We start from the raw sequence: 9,393 nt of genomic DNA, 5'->3' as shown, positions 1-9,393 counted from the left end.
TTACTTTTACCTTGATTGAGTATTGTTCACTTTGAATGAGAATTTTTAATATGTGGGTGAAAATTATTGTAATCAAAGTGAAACTGAAAAGCAACAGGACAGGGAGGAAATTAAGAGAATAAAATCCTTCACAATGCTGTCAGAAGGGGGAAAATGTATTATTAACTGGGGGGAACTGGACAGGGTAAAACTGGGAGCTCACATTATTAGCAACAGCATATTGTTTTCATGTAAGGGGACCTGTTCAAATAAATGCAAGAAAATGACATGCCAGAGCTTTTTTTTGTTTCACTCTGAACAAACAATGGCATTTTAAGCAGGGATTTTTAATTTTCAAAAGTAACTGAAAAGATATACTATATATCTATATGACTGGAATACATGTTTTTCTTCAGGCTGCGGGTCTCTCTAGACTGTTGTCAAATGAACAGGTGTGAAGCCTTATGTGCTCAACCACTGTACTGGGAGGTCTGATATTCAATACTTGATGTTAAACAGCAAACCAGAATCAGACCTTATTGGAAGATGTTCCCTCTGAACAAATCAAAATATGCCATGGATATAAACCACAGTTACAATGTATTAAAAGAAAATAAATACTTGGATTGTTTTAGACTAGGGCTAGAGAAATGCATTACCAAAATGTTCAAGAACAAGTAATTAAGCGAGCAACAGCTGCGCTTAAATCAAGGACTTTTTAAAACATTAAGCTGTAAGTTTTATTCATTTCAATTGCATAGTATTAAAGGTCATTAGACACCTACATCTGTGGGGGAAGAGTTTGAGTCATCCATTAGCTCACTATCTCACGAACAAACGTGTATTTTCTGTCTCATTATCTCTGTTTCATTGCCTGTCAAATTTTCCTCAACAGGTGCAAAATATGACTCAAAAACAATGTATATATGACCAATTGGAGGTTTAAAATGACAGGAGGTGATGTTAAATGATTAACTATTTTGATTTAAATGAATGCAAATCTCATTGCAGATATTTTCACAAGTGTCTTGTGGTTAGGAGGACATTTAAATGTATTTCATTGTATTTTTTATCAACGGGAAGAGGCTCCAGAGAGTCCAGACAATAGTGATGTCAGTAGACCTTGTAATAGAATACATTTAACTGTGATATTTGCATTGGAAGATTGAATTCCCTCCACAAACATTTTGTATCCACAATCCTTTATCCAAAGCTATCACTTTTGTAGCTTGGATCTGAGTTTACACTAGAAAAGAAATAAGCAGCTTTGTTTCAGTTTAACAATTGTACTTAAAAAATAGGGTGACTGGCAAAATGTAATGTGAAGAGCTAACACCAAAAATAAATATTGGCTGTTTTGTATTCATTGGTATAATTGTGGAATTTATCGATCTATCAATGTGTATCCAGAGAAAACATGGGACCAGCTGGGAAAGCTGGAGAAAGGTGTCAAAATGCATTCCCTTTTCTTTTGTAGCCACTACTGCTGAAGTGCCCTTTAACAAGGTACTTAACCTCCTGACTCAAAGATGCAGCTGCTATGGTATTGGTAGGAAGTGGAACATGTTGACTTGCTGTGCGTTTTGCAGATGTGAATGTCTGTGCGGATGTAGCAATCACACTACAGCACAAGTTCAAAGTGTTCTATCATTTCAACCCTGTCTCCCAGGAATGACCTTTATATGCTTGTAACTTGTCTTGGTAAATTTAAATAAGAGGTTCACTTTGTATTTCTAGTCATTTACGAGTTGTTTAATAATGAACCATAATCGTTGCCTTAACATTACCAAGTATTTAGAGCAATAAAGAATAGATAATGAATTGAAAGTGTGGTTATTGAAGGCAACACCAATAAAATACACTGAGTCAGCATTTTGGAGATGTGGTATCATTTGTGTCTTGGCACAAAGGTAATTGACAAGGTTTGTTCATTTTCTTCTCTTCAACCTGTTATGTTCCTTAATTACCTTTTTTTTCAGGGAATGCATTTGCTTTTAAGTTAACATTATTGTATAATAATTTAAAGAATATAAGGTTGGATGATAGTGTACGATTGTTTTGGTTTCAGACACACAAAAAACACATTTTTACAGAGAACAAGATGGAAAATAACAAAGAAAAGCATTAGTTGGTAAAGTTCCTACTGCAGAAATACATATTTTGAAATACAATGGCCATGCTTTGCAGATTCCTATTCAAATCCTCAAATCTGTAAACTTTTTTGTGTAAATTCAAACAATTGATGTTTCTTTTAAAGTTGAAAGAAGTTTCTACTTTTTAAATCAGTATAAAACATGTCAAGAAATGTATTTTAACAGAACTGAACTGTGCATTTTGATGAAAGTCAACATTTTGGAGATGTGCCGTCTTAAAAGTTGGCAATTATTCAAGTTACTAAACATGTCAAAATGAATTCTTTGCATATTTTTTACACGCCAGATGTTAAGTTTGGTGATAATTGTCTCTCGGGCTCCCACAAAAAAGCTGGCAGTGATGTTGAACAATCATGGTTTTAAAAAAACAAAACATAATTGCAGCTTTGGATGAGTTGCAGCATGGCATGAAAGGTGTTGTATGCATGTTGAATTTCCTCAACAGAAAGACGAGGATGTCATTTTGGGGAAGGGCTTCAGGCATAGTGCGGAGAAAGGCCTCTCTGTTTGAAAGTCTGCAGAGTGTTTGTCACCCACTCTGGCAAAATGGGCCAATACTGACCGCTAAAGGGTCCAATCAGGCATTAAGGGAAGATGTATGCATCAGAGCGAGGAGGAAAAGGAGAAGGAAAAGGGGGGGGGGGGTTCAGGAAGCAAGGTGGGGCAAGAGAGGGTGGGTGGATGGTGGAGCAGATGTGAGCAGAGCTGACGACGAGCTTCACGCAAAGACACAGTCCCATCGATGCCTCCGTTACAGCCTAGAGCGGGGAGGGGGAGGGAAGGAAAACAGAAACAACATTAAATTGGAAACGGTCTTAACATACAGCCCTGCGGGACACCACTCTGTTAAGACAGCAAGCCAACATTGCAGTGCATATCGAATAAAAAAAGAAATCTTAAATCGTGTTTTAGTGCTCCTTTGAATTTGCGAGAACAGTAATGGAAGAGCACTTTATAATCTAGAAATGATTGTGTAAATATGTTCTGTACTGTGACTGAAAAAAGTTGTCGGAAACACTTTCATGATGAATTAAAAAAAAGTATTTCCTCTCCGTTTCAACATCATTGCAGCATTTCATTGTAACTGAAACATATTTAATGTTTTAACCACAGGACAGCCTTTAAACCAAGGCCCTGAAAGAAATATTTTCTCTATCAGTGTATTTAAAAGCAATGAAGATATGCCACAATAATTGCCCTAGCTTGGAGTAATTCACACGCAAGATTGCTGTTTTTTTCTTACTGTCCTGCCACCTATCATATCAATCTACAAAAATATTTTCAGTACATTTAACATTTCCTGTTCAGTAAAATATGTCTATGGACAAAAAGAAGAGTGATTAAAAAAAAGAGAAAATATCCGAGAAGAGCTGGATGACAAAGAGAAAAAAAAAGAAATCAATGATTACGGTACAGGCTTAGACAGTTTTTAAAAGACTGGTTTACCGGAAATATATACAGACTTAAAAGATTTAAGGGCAAAACTTAAATCTGGTGATGTGGAGGTTTAGGGGGCCCTGTTTCCTTTGTTTCAGTTTACCAACACCAGTATTCATTTCAGATATTATTTCACATTATGTATAACTGTTGTCTATACGCAAATGTGTTATTCATGTATTTTATTTACAGACTGCTCCAAAACAATTGCCCATAGATGGATTAATAGGTTTTTAATTGAATGGAATTGAACTGTGTTACTGGGTCATCTTAGTAAAATGTAAAAAAATCCAGACGGAATTAATAAATCCACATCTAACTCTTTGATGAATGTGTTATGTGAGTTCTGGTAGGTAAATTTGTAATCGAAAGTCAGTAAGCTATCTTAAGTTAAGTGACTAAATTGGCTGTGTTGATGCCTAGCACACAGTCAGCAGTGTCGACCTCTAATTCAGACTGACCACACCCATTTTTATGAATAACATTAGACCTTTGATCATTTAAATTGGTCGTTATATTTAAAAAGCTCACCCCCTGCACAGTTTTCATGAATGCACAAAATGAGATTTAGAGAGCATATCTATTGTTTGTACCAGGCTGTAAACATGTTTAATTCTGCTGTAAAGTTTGGCTTTTTTAAATATGGGGCCTTATGGGGATTGATTTGCCCCTGGAGTGAGCATGAAGTGGAGACTGATGGAATTGCTGTTTGTTTTTTTGCACCTTCATGTTTCAACAGCGGTGGCTGACATTAGACATTGACTAGACATTTGGAAGAGGGGACCGGTCTTCTAAGGGAAAAGTGTTGGTTTGTAACTTGTAACATATATAATATTTTAACAACTTTAACAATTTTAACAAATTGCGTTTTCAGGTTGTAACATTGGTAAATGAGGCGTGACAACTGAGGTTGAAATATCACCAAATTTTCACGATTTACTTTTACATCAAAACAAAACAAAATGATAACAGGTTGCAATACATTTTAAAAATTAAAGATCTAGGCTAGCCTAAGAAAGACAACAGTATCAATACTGTGCAGAGAAGATTTCAAACCTCCTATCCGGGAGAACCACAATAGATGGTAGCGACTCTTAGCGGCACTGCCGTTGCACATTATCTGCCAGATGGGCCAGCATAGGGCCTGCTGGAGGGGAAGACAGGGTCACATCCTCCATCCTCTTGCATTACGTAAGATTTATTTTTGGGATGTACAGTTCAAACCAGTGTGGGTTTGCCAAGTGGTTGTCAGACAGTCAACCACTCTCAGGCTATTGAGCACGATGTGAAATCAGCACATTGGCCGCGCCAAAAACTTCTTCCCCAACTATGTCAGACGAACTGCCTCACTGGTAATTATTCAGTCAGCAAGACATTTCCACTTGATTTGATTGCAAGGGAATATATGGCATTAGCGTTAAATGTATGTGCTCTTTGAATTAGGCCAACAGCTGTGTGGGATTTACTGCTATGCATATACAGGTGTTGCCAACATGTTTTTTTTTAGCCTCCTGGCTTAACAAGTATTTCTTCCCTGGCATGGCTTTGGGCTCAGTAAAGCTAGACCTTGAGGACATCCACCTATTGCACACCTTGCACTGCTCATACTCTCTCTCTCTCTCTCTCTCTCTCTCTCTCTCTCTCTCTCTTGCTGTCTCTCATTCTCTGACTCCATTTCCAATCTCTGGTCTAATGAAACACATCCACGTGGGAGTCTTTCAATGAATAAAGAAATCTCCATGGTCCTTGGAGGATACATGGCAGACCTAATCTGCTGCTCAAAATTGGCTATTTTCAAAATACATTGTACATTTTGTAGATGTGCACGTTATATTTTGAACAGTGAACATTATGGATATGATCAGCCCCATTAAACAAATGAAAAAAAAATGTTTTTTAAAGGAAGAAGAAATTCTGAAGATTATTCCTGCCAGATGTGGTGTTTGATGCTAGCCATGAGTCATTCAGTTCATGTATTTTCTGGTGGTGTCTACTGGTGTCTTACACACCTTACATTCCCCAGAATACCTCATTAAATGGGAGAGTATGTTTGCCAATTTACCCCAGTGACCAAATTTGGTGCTGCAGGTGTCTGCTCTACAAATCAGCTTAGTGTTAATCTACAATGTGGGAATCAGACCCATCGGTAAACTCATGTATTATTTACTTCGGCAGATGTTTCTCCTACCCCTCTGCCTCCCTTCTGGCATTAAGATATTTTGTAAATAACATAAATGGCTGCGACTGATGTTTAACATTCAGAGTCCGCTTTCACTTCTGTAATAAACGGACTAGAATGTAGATAGCGTTATGCAAAAATAGAAAGTGTTGGCTCTTAAATCATGTTATACCAAATAACCTTCTATAGCAGTAGGCTAATTTAAATTGGATGTTCAAACTAGCTGGCTACCCTAGCAACGTAGAGATACATCACAAGCTGCAATGCTATGATTGGTTAGCAGCAAATCTCCCAACCTTGGTTGTGGGGATGATGCTAGCTAGCTTCAACAAGTGGTTGAGCATTTGTCAACACAGAGTGCACATTTGGTCTTGTGTGTGAACCAATACAAGCGTTAGCTGTATCTAAACATACCTTTTGTGGAGGATTTCTTTCTGATGTGATACCAATCAATGGATTTTTTTTCCTCCTATTTATTTTCATTGTGACTGAACTTGATTATGTTCCATAGCCTATAAATGCTGCATGGCTGAGCCAATATTAATAGAAACTATTCAAGTCACAGTTGTACATGAACCTGAGCATCATTTCTGTGGAGCCAACATATCTTTTGAACACTTCAGATTCGTGAGGGAGTTACACATGACCTATATTATCTGTGGGAACGTGCAGAGTGCACATTCCTATTTATTTATTATTATTCATGAATTAAATAACCTTTACAGATTTTGCCTGTTAATGTTTGATTGGAATTGTCACTTAAATCTCAAATGGTTTTCATTTTTATTCTTTGTGACAAGAAATGCACTGAACCTTATAAGGTTTTAACACTTTGAAAACTCTTGACAGAAACCCAACATTCACGCTCTGATGGGCTTCAGCCTCCCTGAGATTGGGTGATGTGGATCTTATTACACATCAGTGGGCAAGGCTGGACTTCGGAGGTGGAGGTAGAGGTGGAGAAGAAGAAAAAGGAGAACAGCTGGCTATATAGATAGGTAGAGTTTTCATCGGTCCATCTTTTTATTTATAATTCTATTTTACAGCTGCATGCCTGCACTGGCTCATTTTCAACCATCTACTCACAGGTCTAACACCGTGGGCCAAACACATACACAACAACGCTCAAACTGCATTTAATATACCAACTCGCGAGGAGGTTAAGGACAATGAGAGATCTAAGTATTTCTACTGTTTGAACAGGATCACTGATGTGAATAAATTACTCCTTTGTACAGCTATAGTTTCCTAGAATAAACACTGAGGAAAACCTCTCACCTTTTTAATAAGAGGCTGGTTTATTAAGGAAAACATTATATTTCACCTTTGCAATAATGCCTGTTCATTTACTTTATTATGAATGGTAAATCCAAGCTCAGCACATCTTGATATTACTGTGACCTTTTCCGTCAGACCATGTGAACGGTTCTTAGTCCGCTGCTAAGGCAATCCGTACAGCATGAACATATTCTCATTGCAAAACCTTTAAGACAAGTTTGCATTTTTTAAGTCTCTCCAAAAACAATTGTTGTTTGCTTATATTCACATTGAACTGTTTAATTGCTAAAGGGAAAAACATAGGCTGTAACTAGGGAAGGTATTTACTCACTCAACCTTCTGAGACTGCTTGAATCTTATTGGATTTTTGCAAGGGACAAAGATTATATATTTTTTCCATATCAATCACAGCTAGGAAGGGATCTCCTCAAGTGCAGTGATGAAAAGAAATATAGAGAGAAAACCTGTTTGATTATAAAGTCAAGCTGACTGTTTTCTATTCTCTCCTTAACTTCTGATAAATCCACAATCACTTCTGATCTTCATGTGATCCAGTCTACCCATAAAATAAATTGCAGCCTTCACTACAGCTACACATTGCAGAAGCTAGTGTGCTCTTTCTTATCAAATTAAACTTTAATGTCTGTTACACAACTTCCCTTGACTTGGGAAGCAATGTTTCTTAGATTACAATCCTCAACTGACAAATCAAACGTTCTTTAAGGTGACGCTGATGTTACTAATTCTGCTTCCTCCTTGACTTAAGCACACTAAGAAGCAGAGTTCTAACCTAATCTTCCAACCCCTTGGCCTTAGTCATGCTATACAGATTTGCTGAGATTGGATCATAATGTTGTCACCCCAAAAATCTTGCGCTTTCATCATAATGCATTGTCTACATGTATGCATTCACACTTTGTATTCATGTTCATATTCCAGGTATCCATATACAGATTCAATGTACTGTAAATGCCAGGCATAAATGGAGTCTTTCTTTGCTTTGCTCATCTGTTTGGGATCAATTCCACAAGCATAAAGAACAGCTCAAAAATCCGAAAAGGTTCCCCATTTGCCAATGAGAAAATTACTAGACTATTTGTTTTCAGGGTTATTGCCATGTTATTTTTCTGCTTTCACTAAAATTAGCTGAAAATGGTTTCTTAATGTAACTACACAGAGGTTAAAGCTCTCCTGAATGATGAAGCCAACCAAGCTCAGTTCATGGATGTCATGGTAACAGGAAAGTGTAGAAATGAATAAGCCAGTGAACTTCAAACATCTTAATAGAGAAGTATAGTTCCCCCCCCCAACCATTTCACAAGATTTTCTGAAAAGAAACCAGCTTAAACCAGTTTGTCTCTCTTATTTCCTTTTCCCACCAAAGAGTTACCTTTTTTAAGAAGCAAAATCTATTTGTGTTTCATTTAGAGGACAACAACTTGTATTTTTAAGCTAATAGGAAGTGAATTTAGGGTTACTGCTTTTCATTCACAAGAAGATGCAGGTTAGCGGTATTTTTACTGCATAAGCAACAAGTGGAAGCATTATTTTAAGCCAGTCTTTAATTTAAGAATAAAACATTAAATATTTATTCTATACCTTATTTCATCTTTAAAAAAGTGGAACAATTGTGGTTATAATGTGTTGTGTGTCTGACTATTTGTTTTTCCAGATGCAAAAACGTGTAAAACAAGTGTCAAATCTTTTAAGATAATGCTATCGTCTCCTGCCATTACACCTTAGTTCTATTTATTTTACATTGGACATCTATTCACATAACACCTATTCTTCCCAGGGTTCATGTTCCAGATAAGCAGCCACATTTCTCTGTAAAAGTAGAAGATACAGCCTTTTAACAGTACTGCTCATGTCTTTAGTTGGTTGGTGTTTCCTTCATTTTTTGGAGGATTGTTGTATTTTATTATTACAATGAAGAACTTGAGCACATACATCATCAAAATGCAACTTTTAAAATCAGAAGAGAGATTGCATCTCTCAAAAACAGGGTTCCTACGGATTCTTAAAAAGGCAAAATAAAGTCTTAGATTAGATTTTTTTAAATTCAAGTTGAAAGTCTTATTGTGACTTCTCGTTATTAAATTGTAGATCGCACTTTGTCTGAGACATATCTGATTACTATATCAAATATTAACTGTCTAGTTAGCGTGATAAGTTTGTTTTATCATTCCTTTTGTCGATTTGCTTGTTCAGGCGACAATTGACTGCAACTACAGCGGCATTTACGGCAGCGTATTAAGCATGCATTCATGAACTGGTAATGGAAGAGAGAAGGAAAATGCAAGTTCAAGGAAATTTGGCGATGAGGTGAAAGATACTGGGAATGGTTGCAAGGGTTAGGATTATGGG

The sequence above is a fragment of the Labrus mixtus genome, chromosome 5, assembly GCF_963584025.1.
Source record: "Labrus mixtus chromosome 5, fLabMix1.1, whole genome shotgun sequence".
Classification (NCBI taxonomy): domain Eukaryota; kingdom Metazoa; phylum Chordata; class Actinopteri; order Labriformes; family Labridae; genus Labrus; species Labrus mixtus.
Note: the sequence above shows the minus strand (reverse complement) of the source record.